Source organism: Dipodomys merriami, unplaced genomic scaffold (assembly GCF_024711535.1).
Source record: "Dipodomys merriami isolate MVZ:Mamm:240054 unplaced genomic scaffold, mDipMer1.0.p SCAF_613, whole genome shotgun sequence".
Taxonomy (NCBI): Eukaryota; Metazoa; Chordata; class Mammalia; order Rodentia; family Heteromyidae; genus Dipodomys; species Dipodomys merriami.
In genome coordinates this window covers 160,861-176,264 of record NW_027206195.1, presented here as the reverse complement: position 1 = coordinate 176,264, position 15,404 = coordinate 160,861, and the positions used below count along the sequence as shown (strand labels likewise).

Below are 15,404 nucleotides of genomic sequence, written 5' to 3'. Positions count from 1 at the left end.
AGCCCCTTGAGTTCAGGCTCCAGTACCTGTACTCACTACACACACACACACACACACACACACACACACACACACACACACACACACACACACACACACAAATGCATAAATAAATAGTTGAAGGGAGCCAGGCACCAGTGGCTCATGCCTGTAATCCTAGCTACTCAGGAGGCTGAGATCTGAGGATTGCGGTTCAAAGCCAAGAAAGTCTGTGAGACTTTTATCTCCAATAAACCACCAGAAAACCGGAAGTGGAACAGCGCTCAGGCCCAGAGTTCAAGCTCCACGACTGACAAAAATAAAAAATAAAATAAATAATTGAAGGGACCTGTTCCCACCTGGGACTATGGCCAGATCTTTGCTATAAACTCTTCAGTAGACACAGCAGGTTTCTAACCTCCTCTTCTTGACCCTTCTCCTTTCGAATGGACACCAGCTGACCTGAGGGGGCAGGTGAGGGCCAGGGGGGAGCCCATGTGTCTCCAGTCACCAACCCCTGGCTGGGCAGGAGGAAGCAGTGTGTGTGTGTGTGTGTGTGTGTGTGTGTGTGTGTGTGTGTGTGTGTGTGTGTGTGTGTGTGTGTGTGTGTGTGTGTGTGTGTGTGTGTGTGACCATTGTTGAGAGTTCACGGTGCGGGGCTCTGTGTCCTTCGCCTTGTTCCTCCTCGCTGTCTGGGTCAGGGACCACATCCAAGCCAAACAGGATGGTTCGGATGGGAGCCGGAGGTGGCACGGGAAGGCCAGGCAGAGCCTGGGGAAGTTGAGGAAGAGTCTCAGTGGCTTCATTCATTCCCTAATCCCACACTCCCGGATGAAGGGAGGTAGCCCCCCCCCAACCCTGCCCCAGGCATGAGAGGAGGAAGGAGCAAAGCCAAGGTACTGAGGTCCAAGCCTAGGACAGACCTTTCCAGAAAGAAAGCTCTTGGCGTGGAGATCAAGGAGCAGAGAGGCCTTGGCTCCTTGCAGCCTGTCTTCGGGGGATGCTGACGCCACCTCCTCCTGCTTCTTTCATCATAGCCCACTTGTTATTGTCCCCCCCCCCCCGCCCCACTACAATGTCACCTCTACCTGCTATCTTGGAGCCTCCACTTGAACTTCGCCTCCTCCAGGAAGCCTCCAGTGGTTGCAAGGTACCAATCAACAGCTCCCTCTGCGTCTCCCTCCCGATACTGACCACCCTGTGAGGGGCAGGGGGTAGCCTCTGTCTCCTCCCAGCCAAATCCTTGTCCGACAGAGGACACACGAGCATCTATCTGATCACGAGGGACCCAAACATCGGAGGGCAAAGAACCATGGATTGGGATGGCTGATGGTGGCCAAGTTCGGTGCTGGGGTGCGGGGGAAGTGGGGATTTGAAATGGTAGAGGTGAAGAGTTAGGCGAAGGTGAGAAAATGCTGCCAGGCACCAGCGATTCACAGTGATTCCTGTGATCCTAGCGACCCAGGAACCAACCCAGGCAGTAAAAGTTTGTAAAACTCTTATTTCCAATTAACCAGCAAAAAAAGCTGGAAGTGGAGGTGTGGCTTAAGTGGTAGAGCATTCGCCTCGAGAGATAAAGTCAAGCAAGAGCACAAGGTCCTGAGTTCAAGCCCCAGTACAGCACACACACACACACACACACACACACACACACACACACACACCAATATGAGGGTCTTCTCCTCAAGTAATAGAACAGGTAATTTGACTCTTTTTTTTTTTTTTGGTTAGTTGTAGGGTTTGAACTCAGCCCTCTTTGTGCTCAAACCTAGTGCTCTACCACTTAGGCTGGAGTGCCACTTCAGATTTTCAAGTGATTATTTGGAGGTGAGAGTATTTTCTGCTCCGGTCAGCTTCAAACTGCGATCCTAGGAGTTCAGCCTCCTGAGTAGCTAGGATTATAGGCGTGAGCCACTGGTGCCTGGCAACGAATTATTTTTTGTGCCATCATGAGGCTTGAACTTAGGGCCTGGGCACTGTCCCTGAGATTGTTTTGCTCAAGACACACTCTACCACTTGCACCATCATTCCCCTTCTGGCTTTTTGCTGGTTAATTGGAGATAAGTCTTACAGACTTTCCTATCCAGCTGGCTTTTAATTGTGGATCTTCAGATCTCAGTCTCCTAAATAGCTAGGCTCACAAGCACCTGGTAATTTGAGTTCTGTGTGTATGTGTGTGTCTGTGTGTGTGTCTGTGTGTCTGTGTGTGTCTGTGTGTGTGTCTGTGTGTCTGTCTGTGTGTCTGTGTGTTGGTCCTAGGGCTTAAACTCATGGCTTGGATGCTGTCCCTGAGCTTTTTTGCTCAAGGCTAGTGCTCTGCCAGTTGAGCTACAGCTGCAGTTTTGGCTTCTTTGGTTCTTAATTGGAGATAAGAGTCTCACAGACTTTACTGCCTGGGCTAGCTTTGAAACACAATCTTCGGGGACTGGGAAGGTGGCTCAGAGGTAGAGCGCTTGCCTTGCATGCATGAAGCCCTGGGTTCGATTCCTCAGCACCACATAAGCAAAAAGAAAAAAGCCGGAAGTGGCGCTGTGGCTCAAGTGATAGAGCGCTAGCCTTGAGCTGAAGAGCTGAGGGACAGCGCCCAGGCCCAGAGTTCCGGCCCCACGACTGGACCACCCCCACTCCAAAAAAAGAAAAAAGAAACACAATCCTCACCTCTCAGCCTCCAGAGTATCTATGATTACCAGCATGAGCCACCAGGGCCCAGCTCATTTGCCTTTTTTTTTCTTTTTTTTTGTCAGTGGTGGGGCTTGAACTCCGGGGCCTGCGCACTGTCCCTGAGTTCTTTAGCTCAAGGTGAGTGCTCTACCACTTGAGCTGCGGCACCACTTCTGGTTTTCTGCTGGTTAATTGAAGATAAGAGTCTCATGGACTTTCCTGCCCAGACTAGCTTTGAACCGCAATTCTCAGATCTCAGCCTCCTGAGTAGCTAGGATTACTTATTTTTGAAAAGTCACTTTGTGTGTGCGTGCTCATACTGGACCTTGAACTCACTTGCTTGGTTTGCTCATGGCTGGTACTTGAGCCACACCACGGCAGGTTTGAACCTTAATCCTCTGAAATCTCAGCCTCCTGAGTAGCGAGGGTTTAAAGTGCCTTATGCCTGTAACACCAGCTCTCAGGAGGCTGCAGTGGGCAGATCAGAAGTTCCAGGCCAGCCTGGGCTACATAGCAAGACCCTGGTCTCAGAAACAAAAATCAAGAAAAAGAAAAGAAAAATGAAGTACATGCTACAGTGTGAAGAAACTTGAACGTTTTAGGGTAAGCAAAAGAAGCCACACATTGTATATTTTTTCCCTTATTTGAAATGTCCAGAATAGATAAATCTTAGAGACAGAAAGTAGATTAATGATTGCCAGGGGAGGGGAGCCAGATGAGGAGTGACTAGCAGGCAGAGTTTCACTTTGGGGTGACGACATTGTTTTGGAATTAGACCACAATGGTGGTTGCACAATTTTGACCATGATAACTGAAGTATGTTATATCAGTTGTGGGATTTTTTCCTTCTTCTGTCATGGTAGGGATTGAACTCAAGGCCTCACACATACTAGGGGATTGCTTGATGTTGTAAAATTATGGTATGAGAATGATATCTGTTTTCATTGGGGGAGGCGGTACTTGGGTTGAGGATCTTGCTAGGGCAGGTGCTCTACCCTTTGAGCCACATCCTGTAAAGTTCAAGCTATGCCACCTACCACCTGAGCCGTGTCCTTTGCCACTTGAGCCGCACCTCTGCTTCCTCAGAGCCTAGTTTTCTACACCTGAGAGGTTGATCCTCCAGGTGTTCCAGGGGCCTCAGGACATTTTGCAGGGAGTAAAAGAAAAATGGCTGCCACATAGCCAGACAATGGTGGCTCACGCCTGTATTCCTCGCTCCTCGGGAGGCTGAGATCTGAAGATGGCAGTTTGAAGCTAGCTCAGGCAGGAAAGTCCGTGAGGCTCTTATTTCCAATGAACCGCCAGAAACCGGGAAGTGGAGCTGTGGCTCCAAGTGGTAGAGCACTAGCCTTGAGCTTGAGTTCAAGCTCCATGACCAAAAGGGCTCCCACAGTTGAACCACAAGCTAGACACTGTGGGGAGGACTCCCAAGCCCTTGTTTGTCTTGCTCTTTTTTGTGTGTGTGGCAGGAGAGGGGCACTGGGATTTGAACCCTAGGCTTTGTGCTAACTCAGCTGGCTTGCTGGGCTGGAGCTCTACCAGCTGAACCAGCCCAGCCTCTTGGCTGGTTAATTGAAGACAGAATCTCACAAACTTTTCTGCCCAAGCTGGCCTTGAATAGTGATCCTCTAGGTCCCGGCTTCCTGAGTAGAATTAGGACAGGCGTGAGCCATCATGAGCACGCTATCTTTTTACAGTTACAAAATTGCAGGTCCAGAGGGATGACTTTGCCCAGGGTCACACAGCTAGGGGAAGAAAAAAAAAAAGGTGAATCACAATGGGAATCCTGCCTCCTTCCTGCTGTCTAGCAGGGCCTCCCTGGCAGACCCAGACCTGGGGACAGGGATAGGACTCTGGGGTCTGGGATGGGATGGTGCGGTGAGGGGAGGGCTGAGGAGGCCTGCTGCCTGGTAAAGGGGCCCCGGGCTGTGGGGATGGCCCTTCCTGGCTGGGTTCTAGAGTCTGCTGAGAACAGTGCTGCCTTCCAAGTTCTCTTCTCCAGGCCAGGCCCATGAGTTTCCTGCTGTCCCTGGAGTGACCCCCAGGGGGCTCCATCATCATTAAGAGTTGCACTGTTTGTGTTGGGGGGAAGTAGGGAGGCTCCCCAGCTGCCCTGGGCGCCCCCCCCCCCCCCCCCCCCCGTGCACGGCTTAGAACAGCTCTTACCCCTCATCCTGCCTGGCGGTCCTCTCGCCTGGGACCCCATGAGCCTGCTTGGCTCTAAGATTGCAGGAGAGCAGGGCGGCCGGGAGCCGCTTGTCCAGGCCTGGGACAGTCAGCTGACACTCACGTAGTGGTCGTGGCCCCAGTGTGGTGACTTAAAACCGACCCCCCTTTCAGCCTCACCCCTAAATCTTATCTCCTCAGTGTAGAAGAAGAGCCTTCCGGAGCCTGGTGTGGAGAGGGGTCCCCTTCTTCTCTCTGGAGGCTGCAGCTCTATTGACAGCTGCTTCCCAGAGGTCCTCTGTACATTCAGCTAGCACTTAGAAAGAGCTGTGTGTGTGTGTGTGTGTGTGTGTGTGTGTGTGTGTGTGTGTGTGTGTGTGTGTGTGTGTTACCACTAGCCTTGAGCTGAAGAGCTGAGGGACAATGCCCAGGCCCAGAGTTCAGGCCCCATGACCGGACCCCCCCCAAAAAATGGATTGATGTAACTGGGTGCTTATGCCTATAATCCTAACTGTTTAGGTGTCTAAGGATTGTGTTTCAAAGTCAGACCTGGCAGACAACTCTGAGTCTCTTCTCTCTAGCCAGCAGAAAGCTGGAGGTGGGGGTATAGTTCAAATGGTAAAGAGTCAGCATTGCCAGGCGCTGGTGGCTCACACCTATAATCCATCCTAGTTACTCAGGAGGCTGAGGTCAGAGGATTGTGGTTCAAAGCCAGCTCAGGCAGGAATGTCCCTGTGAGATGCTTATCTCCAATTAACCACTCAAAAACTGGAAGCGGTGCTGTGGCTCAAGTGGTAGAGTGGTAGCCTTGAGCACAATGCGGCTTGGGGGCAGCGCTCAGGTCCTGACTTCAAGCCCCACAACTGACCAGAAAATAGAAGAGTCACCTTTGAATGAGAAAGCTAAGCCAGAGTGCAAGGCTCTGAGTTCAAGGTCCAGTACTGACACATACTCACACACAGCGTCTCCAGAGTCAGATGTCTCCTGGTGGAAGAGGGACAAAATTGTAAGTGGTTGAAAACCACTGGGTCAAGGAAATTGTGGGAGATGAGAAGGTGGAAAGACTACAGGGCCTGCAGAGCCTCTGTCGGCCACTTCCGGGAGTTAGAGGATTGCAGGATTCAGTTGGGGGCATGGTGAGTGGGAAGCGGACCCCTGGCCCCAGGCCCAGGCAGGCCCAGGCTGGCCCAGGAGTGGATCTGACCCAACTCTGTGCCACCCTCCCCCACAGCCGCGTCTGAAGTCCCTCCTGTGCTCCCCAGGGCCTCCCTTTTCTCCACGGCCTGGGCCACCCGGGGAACCACCCTTGGACTCCATCCAGACCTAGCTCCCAGAGGGACTCATCCTGGCACATGCAACATGTTCTTCCAGAATAGTCTCTGGGGTGAGTGATCTCAGAGCCACTGAGCAGAATCAAAACCAGCCGTGATGCCCTTCCTTGCCCCCCAGGGGGGAGTAGGAGTCCCTGGGATTGAACCATCCCTCCCCCTCCCAGGAGCTCGCCTGTCCTGTCTCTGTGCTCTGGGTCTCTGGGTCCCCTCCTATTCTTGGGAGTCTCCTGGGCTTCTGCTTGTCTCCCTAGCACCACTCCAACATCCTCTAGTCTGCCTGTGTCTGCTGGGTCCCTCTGCCCCGGTCTCCTCCCCTCCTCAGCCTCATGCTCTAGCCAGAGCTCTAGCCTCTCCCCGTCACCCCCAGCCCCCCTTCTGAGACAGTCTCTTCTTCCCCAGTGGCTCCAGTGGTTTGGACAGGCTCAGCTCTAACTGCCACATGACCTCCCTTCCCTGCCACAGGCACACGCACACACCCACGGTCACACACCAGCTCAAAGGGACACACACACACACCACACACACACAGACCAGCCTGCACGCCGAGGCCTCCTCAGGCAGGCGCGGCCACACATAGACACGCACACAATCTCAGCTGGGGTTCTTTCAATCTGGGGAGGCTCTGCCTCCTCTCCCCCTGCCCCCCACCCTCCGGCCCCCATCAGCGCCAGGTCCCAAGTGGGGAGTACGCAAAGCAAGCCCTACGGGGTTAGGGCCCAGGGAAAGCAGCCTTGCAAAAAGCCAGCTCTGCCTGGTCTCTGCGAAGAAACTCCCCTAAAAAAAACCCTAAAACTCCCCTACCTCCCTCTGGGGTCAAGGGGCTGAGGCACCGGGTCCAGGACCCCTCTCTTTCTCCCTAAAGGGGACTGGCCAGCGCCTTCCTCCCCTTCATCCCTCTGTGTTCTTGAAAGATAGCCAGGACCGACTGGGAACTGGGAACTTGGATCCAGCCAACTCAGTCCCCATCACCCTGGGAGACTTTGGCATGTGCCTCAGTTTCCTCCTCTGTTAACCCGAGTCCTGATGTCATTCTGGCAATGTTGCTGGACCACAATGGGCAGTGACGGGTATGGGATTCTGTGGACAGCCTCCTACTCAAGGCCCCCCCACTCCCACCCCAGACAGCCCTGGGCACCTCTGTAGTTAGCCCCCACCGGCGGTCTGTCTCCAGGAGAGCTTCCCACCAGACTTGGGGGGTCGGAGGGAAGGGGGAGCGGGCCCTCTGCCTTCTAATTTAGATTCTTGGGTTTATGGCAGGAAGCATGTGAAGCTAATGCTGTAATTAAGGCGATTCCTGAGGCTGCAGGGAGAGGCAAGGAGAAGAGCCCGCTAAGAGGCTGTCTCCCCTTCAACCCCTGCCACAAGCCCTGGCCGGGAGCTTCAACAGCCCTAGCTCCCAGCTCTGGAACTCCATTTTGCCTCCTTGGAAATCAGAGATGGGCAGCTGCATGTAAAAGGCCACACAGCACATGGGGCATATACCTGAGCTGTCCTGTGGGCCTCCATCTGCTAGATGGAGGGGAGGGGGTACAGGGAGAGTCCAGATATGTGGCTTCTCTTTGTCTCTGTCTCTTTCTGTTTCTGTTTCTCTGTTTCTCTGTCTCTGTCTCTCTGTATGTGTGACAGTACTGGGGCTTGAACTCATGGCCTGGGTGCTGTTCTTAGATTTTTTTTTTTCCCTTCAAATTAGCTTTTACATTCAAGGCTAGCACTTGAGCCACAATTCTGTTTTTTTGTTTTTTTGTCGGTTGTAGGACTTGAACTCTAGGCTTTGGCACTGTCCCTGCGTTCTTCAGCTCAAGGCCAGTGCTCTACTGCTTGAGCCACAGTGCCACTTCTGGTTTTCTGGTGGTTTCTTGGAGATAAGAGTCTCACAGACTTTCTTGCCCGGGCTGGCTTTGAACCGCAATCCTCAGATCTCAGCCTCTGGAGTAGCTAGGATTACAGGCGTGAGCCACCAGCACCCGGCTTGAGCCACAATTCTATGTCTGGCTTTTTTGTTGGCTACTAGAGTAAAGAGTTAAGAACTGGGCTGGGAAGGTGGCTCAGTGGTAGAGCGCTTGCCTTGCATGTGTGAGGCCCTGGGCTCGATTCCTCAGCACCACATAAGCAGAAAAAGCCAGAAGTGGCTGTGGCTCAAGCAGTAGAGCGCTAGCCTGGAGCTGAAGAGCTGAGGGACAGCACCCAGGCCCAGAGTTCAGGCCCCACGACCGACAAGAAACAAAAAAATTTAAGGATTTTCTTGCCTGGGTTTGAAATAGAATCCTCAGATCTCAGCCTCCCCAGTAGCTAGGATTATAGGCATGAGCCACCAGTGCCCAGCTAGACATGTGATTTTCTTTCTTTCTTTCTTTCTTTCTTTCTTTCTTTCTTTCTTTCTTTCTTTCTTTCTTTCTTTCTTTCTTTCTTTCTTGCCAGTTGTGGGGCCTGGCCGCTGTCCCTGGCCGCTCTTTAGCTCAAGGCTAGCGCTCTACCACTTGGGCCACAGCACCACTTCTGACTTTTTCTGCTTATGGGGTGCTGCGGAATCAAACCCAGGGCCTCATGCATGCAAGGCAAGCACTCTACCCCTGAGCCACCTTCCCAGCCCCGACATGTGCCTTTCTAGTCCTAGCCACTCAGGCTCCATCTTCCCTGAGCGCTGCTCTCTCTTCATTCCACAGGAGTCCGGGCAGAGTCTGGCCAGGGCTCTGTCAGAAGGGGCAGATCTCAACCCAGGGTCAAAACCAGGGCATCAGCCCGGGCCTGAGCACCCAGTGGAGGCCTAACTGACATCTGGAACTGTGCTGAGTCTGTGGTGGCCAGGAGGAGAACTTAGGGCTCAATAGCTCCATTGTCCCTCCCACCCATGGGATCGGATGGCAGGGCTGGAGTTTAGATTCAGGCTCTGCCGGGTCCCTGGACCTCCCCACAGGTTTCCTAGTGTAGGATCTTTTACCAAAAGCCTGGCTGTCACCAGGGAGGTTCGTCCTGTCCCTGCTCCAGGCTGGGCTGGCGGCGGCCCCGCCATTGGACAGGAGCCTTCACAGGCCTTCAGGAGCCTCACTTTTCACGCTTGTCCTGCCTGGCTGAGCCCTCTCTGGGCTCCTGCCTCCTCCTTGGTAAGAAGAGGGAGTTAAAGAGAGTCAGGGTCTCACACAAAGGCATTTCCCAGCCAATACCAAATTCCAAAGCACAGGGCAGGCGGGCGGGCGGGCGGGGGGGGGGGGGCTGAGCCGTTATACTTTGCAAATTTGGGATGTTTAAAAAAAAAATAGATTGTCAAGCACAAAGACTCAGGAACAGCTGGGTGAGGCGGGAGCGAGGCACGTGGTATGCTGTGTTCTCGTTCAACTCCCAGCTGGCTGGGGACACCTCTGTGGTAGCTGGCTTGGGGTTTTGGATGGGGCAGGGGGTGCTCTGACCTGAGGGGCTGGGCTGTGCAGGGGGTCATGTTATGCAGGACAAGGCCAATAGTGGGCGCTGCTAAGGAAGCGGAAATGCCGCACCTCGCAAGGGGCCCAGGGCTGCCTTAAGCTCCAAAATGAACCTCTCACCAAGAGAGCACTGGGGTCCGGGTCTGGGTGGCAGATAGGGATCAAGGCAAGGCAGGAGGGGTGCCAGGCAGCCCTCAGGCTGGGGAGAATGGTGGCTTTGTAGTATGAAACTGAGCTGCCCCGGACTCTGCATGCTCAGGCTGTGTGCCAAGGACAGAAAAGCTCCCACAGTGGGGGCAGGGGGCTGAGCCTCCTCTTGTCCCAACGAGACCATGGGGTCTCTGGTCAGCTGTGCCCTCCTCCAGGCTGGGATCCACACAGGTGCACTCACCAGCCTAGAGCCAGAGGGGGAGATGGTGGTTGGGGCAATGCTGGGGCTCACAGAGGTGCCCCACCACCAGCTGGGGAGTGGGTGGGGGATGAGAGATTCCGGGCTGCATTTGGGGGTTCATGCATTTTGTCAATCTCCCCACTGTTTCAGGAGAGGCGCTGTGAGGACTCAGTAGCAGAGGAGAAATTACAAGTCAAACCTCAGATACCAACACTTGAGCTTCAGGCCCCCCTCCCCCCCCCAGCAAAGGGGAGACAAGGGGTGTTCCCAAACAACTGTCCTTAAGTTAGGCTTCCTTCTGAGGACCTGCCCCGGCTCAGGTCTGGGCTTGGTGCAGGCTGATGAGCATTGTACTCAGCAGGTGTTTAATAAAACGCTCACTCATGAGTACTCTAGGCCTCTCTCTGGGATTTTTGTCTGGCTCCTGCTGACATTGTCTACTGTTTGCGGGGGGTAGGGGGTGAGGGGGAGTGTCCATGGCCCCCTTAGTCTCTAGGTCTCCCCCTCCTGATCTCACTGGTAGAATGGGACACCTGCGCCCCTGTTCTGACTACAGCCTCCTCCGATGCGGGTAGGTGTGAAGGGGAGCCTGAAATGTCTTCATCTCTTCATCTCTGTCTTGCTAGCCCCAGCTGGGGACACATGAAGGTCCCTGGAAGTTGTGTCAGGGCCTCCTACAGACCTGGAGGCCCAGGCCGGGGTGGCAGGCTCTGGAATGCACACCCTCTGGCCCACCCCTCCCTCCCACAGACACTGTTACACACAAAGCGCCAGCCTTTGTCCGAGCTCGGCTTAATAGGATTGGGCGGGGGTGGGGAGCCGGCCTCTGGTGGGGGGCACTCTCTGCGCCGACACAATGGGGCCCTGTGACATCACGCTGCTCCCCGCTGTGATGTCAGGGGCTGCCACAATAGCCCTTCCCAGACATGGAGCCCGGGGGCGGGGCGGATGGCTGGGGACAGGGCAGTGGGGCGGGCGGGACACCTGGTTCAGACCCCGGAGAGGTTGCCAGGGGCCGGTCCAAAGGCCAGCAGTAGCTGCTGCCCCACACTGAGCCACAAATAAACCCCTCTTTCTTAGAGAAGAGGGTCAGAGGTCACCTGCGTGTCATCCCAGCCCCCCACCTCCCCGCGGGGGCGGCTATGATGGGAACAGGGGAGAATCAGGAGAGAGATGGCTGACGTGTCCACACCATCTAGGGGAGGGTCCGCAGAGGTTTCTGGGAGGACCTGGGCCCTGGAAGGAAGAACAGGGGGAAAGTAGGGAAACGGGAGAGCAGGCATGTGGATGAGTCAGAGTACAAGGGAGGAAGCGGGTAATGGTGCCTAGTCCATCACTGGGATTGGCCGAGGGGGAAGGCCCCCTCTGTCCGCCAGCCCGGCAGGAGACCGGGTCCCTCTGCTGCCTGGCTCTGCCAGACCAGTGTGGAAACGGCACCAGCCGGCCCAGGGCTGCTGACGCCGCCGCGGAATGTGATGAAGTTGCTGAACCTGGCTGCGCCCAGCGGGGAGAGAGGGGGCCCCAGCTCGGGGCTGGGTGGGATGCGGCTGCAGCTTCCCAGAAACTGGGCCTGGTTCCGGCTGGGCCTGGCCATCAGGGCTTGGATTGGAAAGCCAGAGACACAGGACTGGAGTGGGGCCTGCTTGCCTGTGCCAAGTGGGGAGAGGACAAGTCTGGGTGGCTGGTCCTAGCTCGCATGCTGTTCCTAGAGGCCTGTGGCTACAGGCAGACACTCAGAGATGGGGCCACTGAGGAATATACCCTTCCTTTCCAACTGCTTGCCAAGTATCCCTCAGCTGTGGGTACAGTGCGATGAACTGGCCTTACAGCCCTCTTTGTCACCTCCTGCCTGTGGCATCTTCTGGTCACTGGCACCTGGCAGAGAACTTCAGGTCACCTGTTGGTAAAATCTGATAAAGCCATGCCCTGCAGGTCTGAGATCCTGACCTCACATACAGAACATGGGGCTCCAGTTTCGCTCAGTAACCCACACATAGTAGGTGTGCAGCAATACTCCATTGCTTCTGCAGTGTCAGACTCCAGCCACCTAGTGGGACCACTTGCTAGCGACTCCTGTCCTCCAAATCCAGGTGTTCTGATATTGAATCATCTGCCTCCATGGGTCTCTCTAGGCCTAGCTTGAACTCAGGGCTTAGGCACTGACTCTGAGCTTTTATTTCCCTCAAGGCTGGCACTCTATCCCTTGAGCCACAGCTCCACTTCTGGCTTTTTGAAGAAGTGGAAATAAGAGTCTCTCAGACTTTCCTGTCTTATCTGGCTTCGAACCAAGATCTTTAGCTGTCATCCTCCTAAGAAGTTAGGATTACAGGTCTGAGCCACAGCAACCAGCTACTACATTTATCTGTTTGTTTGACCAATATTTACAAAGGACCCACTAGGGGCTGGGCAGCATTCTGGAGAGAGGCGATCCATGGCAAGTGTTTCATGCATTCATTCAAGCTCAGCTCCAGCAACACCTACCGCATCTCAAACTCAGCCCAGGCTAGACTTTGCTAAGGGCAAGGAGTTTGGTGAAACTGTTCTAACTTCCTATATATTAAGAGCCTCAGAGAAAGAGTCTCCCACCCAGTCCCCTCTAATTGTAGCCTTAGTGGCCTCCTCCTCCTCCTCCCCCACCCCTCCTCCGCTTTGCTGGGTGAATCAAAGGGCTACCATGGCCCCTAAGCTCAGAGGCTCCACTGCCTTGACTGTCTCCACCAGGCAGAGCTCCCCACGCGGTCTCTGGCTCCAGGACCAGCTGGGCCCAGAACAGGAAGCAGCCATTGAAGGTAGGGACAGCACAGCAAGCCACAGCAAGCCCTGTCAGAGGCCTTCAAGGACCTTGGGCAAGTTCCTGGGCCTGTTTCCCTTGGAGCAGTGCTTTTCAGACCTTCTCTAGGTGTGGTCCTGATGGGTGGCACAGTTAAGAGCAGTAGGTAGGAAGCTGCTAAACCAGAGTCTTTCTGCCCGGAAGTGAAGGGCACAGACTCTGAACCAGGACTGCTGTGGCTTGACTCCTGCTCCTGCCCCTCACGGGCTAGTGAGCTGGTAGGTTCTATGTCTAAATGTGTAAAAATGGGCTGGCACCAGGAAGGGCTGTGGGAAGGATTAAGTAACACAGGCAAGGCACTCAGGCAACCCTGAATTGTTGGCTGACACCTGTGTTGCTCATCTGCAGTAAGTTAGTGTGTTTGCTTTTTCACTCCTGATGGTAACTTCCCATTGCTAAGTTACTCTTCCCTTCTTTCTTTCTTTCTTTTTTTTTTGGTTGATCGTGGGGCTTGAATTCTGGGCCTGCGCACTGTCCCTGTGCTCTTCAGCTCAAGACGAGCACTCTACTGCTTGAGCCACAGCACCACTTCCGGTTTTCTGGTGGTTTATTGGAGATAAGAGTCTTATGGACTTTCCTGCCCGGGCTGGCTTTGAACCGCGATCCTCAGATCTCAGCCTCCTGAGTAGCTAGGATTATAGGCGTGAGCCACCGGTGCCCAGCTTCCCTTCTTTGTTTTCAACATAGATCTGTGTGGATTTGTTTAATAAAACTTTGTGTTATCATCAGCATCATACAAGGTTTGTTTTGGAAGTTGGCGTTTAGGAACCAAGATCTGGGGCTGGGTGTGCTCATAGCTACAGGGGTGACCCTGCCATCTCCGCCTTTTCAGGGGACAAATCTGGGTTTTCATCCATTTAAAAATTTCATCCAGGGGCTGGGAAGGTGGCTCAGTGATAGAACGCTTGCCTTGCATGCGTGAAGCCCTGGGTTCAATTCTTCAGCATCACATAAGCAGACAAAGCCAGAAATAGAGCTGTGGCTCAAGTGGTAGAGCGCTAGTCTTGAGCTGAAGAGCTGAGAGACAACGCCCAGGCCCAGAGTTCAGGCCCTACGACTGACAAAAAAATAAAATAAAAAATTTCATCCAAGCACTAGTGGCTCATGCCTATAATCCTAGCTACTCAAGAAGCTGAGATCTGAGGATCCTAGTTCAAAATGTCTGGAGAAACAAACCTGTGAGATTCTTATCCAGCAAAAGACTGGAACCAGGTTCAAGTGGTGGAACATCAGTCTTACGTGGATAAGAAAGCAAGGCCCCGAGTTCAAGTTCCAGTATCCACATAAAAATAAAGTTTCCAGGCAGATATGATACACAAAGGTAATCCCAGTCCTCGGGAAGTTGAGGCAGAAAGGATTAAAAGTTTGAGGCCAACCCAGACTACACAGCCAGACCTTATCGCAAAACAACAAATGTGAAGTTTCCCTCTATCCATTGTAGGATGCTTCCAGAACTGGAGACAAGTGTTCACTGGCTAGAACACAGAGAGGCATCAGTGGTCCTGGGAAAGGATCTGGGCACCGCAGGCCAGCCTTGACATCTCAGGACAAGCCAAGTACTTTGCTGGTTTTGCCCACAAGTCTAGGCAGCCTCAGGAAGACCACGTCCCGAGCCTGCCTCCACCAGTGACAATGGTCATGCCACACTGTGCTTGAAGTCTTCAGTGAAGCCAGCACTGGTGGCTCACATCTATAGTCCTAGCTACTGAGGAGACTGAGATCTGAGGATCCTGGTTCAAAAGCTAGCCCAGGCAGGAACATCCTAGAGACTCTTACCTCCAATTAACTAACCAAGAGCCAGTCAGAAGGGGAGCTGTGGCTCAAGTGATAAAGGGCTAGCCCTTGAGCAAAACAAAACCAAACAAAACTAAACAAACCCTCAAGGACAGCACCCAGGCCCTGAGTTCAAGCCCCAGGACTGGTAGCAACAACACAAAACCACTCAGTTGCTTGTGGGGCCTTTGCACAACCTTGTGGTTTTACATCCCTGCTGCCTGCTGTGCCTGCGTCACCCGCTCCGCTGCTTTACTAACTGCTTCCCTTTGAGGCCTTGGTCCTTGTGTCTCCTCCTCCAGGGAGCCTTCCTCCTGGGCCCCATATTCATCGGTCACTCCCTGGTTGCTTGTGACTACCACCTTTCTTAAGCCTCTGATATGCAGGTCAGTAACCTGGTAAAAGCAGAGATGCCTGACATTGCGATTCTGGCTTCCCTGAAGGCCTTTGCTTTGTGACTTTGGGCAAGTCGCTGCACATCTCTGAGCTTGTCTCTTTCATCTATGAGAAAAGCATCTTCATAAGATACTTGGCTTGGTTTTCCCTTCTGGCTTCTCTGTTCCTAACTTGCTGTGTGGCCTGGGGCAAAGCCTGGTCACTGGACTCAGCCTTGGTTTTTCTCTTCTGTAAAATGGGTCTGCCCACCAAAAAACACCTTAAACAACAAAGCCTCCCTGGAAAGGTGTCATGGGAGGGAAGCCTACCACTGTCCCAAGGGTGGGCTGCTTACGTCCCAGCCACTGTGTCCCCTCGGCTCTCAGGTGACAGAACATGTCTTGTGAAGGCAGCTCTGTTTTAAATCAATACTTAAGAAAGCCAGCCCTCCTCCCCAGCACCCCACAAGGGCACCCTTGGAC

General features: G+C 53.8%; 1 long non-coding RNA gene across 1 annotated transcript; it reads left to right on the top strand.

Annotated features, from left to right (window-relative positions):
- Window positions 1-1,051: 1,051 nt before the first annotated feature.
- On the top strand, window positions 1,052-10,150 carry LOC138814804 (uncharacterized). Its single transcript, XR_011368097.1, has 3 exons — window positions 1,052-1,129; window positions 6,069-6,190; window positions 10,095-10,150. It is a non-coding gene; the product is annotated as an uncharacterized lncRNA (long non-coding RNA).
- The last annotated feature ends 5,254 nt before the right edge of the window (window positions 10,151-15,404 follow it).